A 3,022-nucleotide genomic window follows, 5' to 3' on the forward strand; every position below is an offset into this window, starting at 1 on the left:
GGGTGTAGGTCTCACACCCATAATCAATCAAACTCTAAAAGCCTGCCCCATGACTGCATGAGGCTTTGGGGGACACCCAGACACAAACCATAACACCACCAGATTAGAACAGTAAGCATAGTATCTTACAAGTAAAAACACACTTAAAACAGCTTTTAATGCATTTTTTCACAAATCAATATACTATATTTTTATGTCATGTTTACTTACGCTTAAGAATTAAAATCCAGGTGCTGTGGCACAAGCCTGTAATCCTAGCATGAGGGGGAAGCAGGAGGTCATGAGTTCAAGGCAAGCCTGAACTACAAAGCAGGCCTGTTTCAAAACACCAAAAAAGAGAAAAAGCAAGCACATGATTCCGATAGGAACATAGGAAACCTCTCATTCATGACTATACAGGGCAGATATACATTTTTTACTTCATCAGAGGCACCTGGTTATCTACAGCTAATTCACAATGAGACAGCATTTCAGTGGAAAATAATTAGGGATGTTTCAGAGGGAGAGAAATTAAATGGTAAAGCTTGAAAATACCTGAATTAAACATGTCCTCTCATATCTCTAGACTTTCAAGTAAAATCCTTCCTTGACTTCAGATCTGTAAACATTGTACAAACCTTTCCTTGTTAAGCAATCAAAACAGCCAACGTTATAAAGGCAACAACTCTCCCAATAGCTGAAGCAAGGGAGACTGGCAGAGGGAACAGGCGTCCTGAGCCCATGCTGCCCACTGCCCTGGCCCTAGCCAAGGAGACACAGTTTCCAAGTCAGCTCAGAGGGTCTGGGGACCACGGTCTCAGCTGCAACCGCCACACTGATTCCTGAGGGAAGTGGGGCGCTACCTATGGCTCTTGGCCCCTTCCTAAGGGTCTATGTCCCACCCCACACTCAGCTTGGCCCTGGAGCCTCAGGGAGACTCTTGGTCTCCACCCAACCCAGGACGCAGACACAGAAGCCAGGCCTTAAAGGGAAGCATGGGCATGTAGGTCCACAGGCTCTCCTCTCCTGGCTGCTGGCTGGACTAGGGATCCCCAGCTTCTTCTGATTTCTACCGCCTCTTAGCTCCCTGACTCTCCCTACCTTCCTGGGAGAGAAGGGACAAGAAGAGGGTTTGGGAGACAGAGTCCTTAGTGCATAAGCTTCAGAGAGAAACTGTGTCCAAAGAGCCTTACCTCCTTTGCCTGCTTTGTCACCTTCTCGCTAGCTTCACCACACGACTGGGTGTTGCAGTGACTGGAAGTGCTTTTTCCGGGCTCTTACTCCCCCATTCAATGAATGTGTAGAAATGTAAAAGTAAAGATTTTTGTGGGAATCAGCTAGCTTCTGACCCATAGATAAGCAGCATGAGATTGCCCAGAAAGAAGGCGCTGGGAATGTCCGGACATTATCTCCTGTCCTTGGGAGAAAGAACATCTTGTGTTGACACAGAGCACTTTCCCCTCCCCTGTAGTCACGCTTACAACTCCCTCCTTTGTGGTTTTTCTGGTTAAAAAGCCAGAGCTAACCTGGCTCAGGGCTCTCTGTTCCTGCGAGGTCAGTGAGCCCCATGCATGCTTGGTGAATAAAAATCCCCTTGCTTTTTGCATAAGAGAGCGTCTCTTGGAGTCTTCCTTCACGCGGCAAGTGTCACGACCCTTACAAATGGGTCAGAACAATTTGTGAATGTGAGAGAGCAACACGAATTTTAGGGCAAAAAAGAAAAGTGCCAAAGAAGTGCACAAGGAGAAAAAGCTGTTTCAAAGGAAAAAGAGAAGCTACATCCTCCACCCAGCACAGCCCAGGAACAGGAGGGCAGGGGCAGAGGAAAGCCTGCAACCTCTTCTATCTTCTTTCTGATGGGAAATCCAGGCCGGGGCACTTGCTCTCGGACTAGAAGATTGGCGTCAGGTGCCAGTTTGCGGGCTGTTGCTCTACACTGTGACTAACAAGTCTCTGTGGCTGGCAGGTTGTGCCCGAGTGCCCTGGCCACACTGCCATGCCCTGGTTTCCCACCTCACTAAAAACAACTGTGAATTGTTTGATATCAGCATTCCATAGAGAAGCACTATTTCACAGTCTTTAGAAACATTTCTTTGGTGCGAATCTTTTCAGATCCCACCTAAAACCTGAGATGTCCCAGAGCATGGAATTTCACATTTTGTCGTGAGACCAGCACCACGTCTGGTATTAAATGCTGACAAAAAGCTGACCCCAGAGATCAAGTCCGCCAATTGTCGGTACATGCTGGAGTCCAGCTCCAACCAAGGGAACAGCAAGAGGGGAGCGGGAATGCAACAAAAGAAAGAAGGGGTCAGGAGGACTGGTGAAGGTAACCAGCAGTTTCCTTTATTGAGCAAAGCACTTAAGTACAGATTTGTCAGGCAGGCTGCCAAACCCTTGCCCCAGACTCAACCCCAAAGTTCCTGCTACTGTTACAATCATTGCTTAGGAACATAATGACCCGTTCGGGACAACTGACTCCACAGATCGGCCCATTGCTTTCCCACAGATCTCCCACAGACCGGCCCATTGCATTTCCTCATACAAGGAAAGCTCCCATTGCCATGGGGAGGTTTTTGTCCTTGCCCGGCTCAGTCCGCAACAGGTACAGGCCACCAGGTGACAGGAACGGGTAGTCCCTGTTGGGTTTTCTGCAGCCCTTATCCACTGATTGTGTTTTCTTGATGGCTCTGTCTGTGCGCATGTGTTTTTCCTGCAAGTTCCCCAGGGGAAGGGACCTCAGCTACCACTGTTGCAATCACCGCCCTGCTGGGGTCTGGACAATCACGTGGAAACTGTTCAAAGGGAAATTCCCGGGTTAATTACCCAAAAAGGGTTTGGGCAAAGGTGACAAAACCAAAACAAACCAGGCAGCCTTCAGAACCAGAGCAGGCTGAGTATTCCCACAAGGCTCTGAGCAGCATTTATAGAAGGGAAATGAGGCAGAGAAAATAATTCGCTGTATTGAGTCCGTGTGTCAGTTGTTTACATCTTAACCAGTGACTTGGTTAGGAGTCTCCTGCAACCAACGCCCAGTTACTGC

At 48.2% G+C, this 3,022-nt stretch overlaps 1 protein-coding gene across 1 annotated transcript in view; it reads right to left on the reverse strand.

Moving 5' to 3' along the window:
- Lhfpl4 (lipoma HMGIC fusion partner-like 4) overlaps positions 1 to 1,195 on the reverse strand; it is a 75,301-nt gene extending 74,106 nt beyond the window's left edge. Inside the window, exon 1 of the mRNA XM_005413016.2 lies at positions 1,173 to 1,195. The gene's annotated coding sequence lies outside the window, so the exon portion shown is untranslated. The remainder of the gene's footprint in view (positions 1 to 1,172) is intronic.
- Positions 1,196 to 3,022: the final 1,827 nt, after the last annotated feature.

Source organism: Chinchilla lanigera, unplaced genomic scaffold (assembly GCF_000276665.1).
Source record: "Chinchilla lanigera isolate Chin_1 unplaced genomic scaffold, ChiLan1.0 scaffold00160, whole genome shotgun sequence".
Lineage (NCBI taxonomy): Eukaryota > Metazoa > Chordata > Mammalia > Rodentia > Chinchillidae > Chinchilla > Chinchilla lanigera.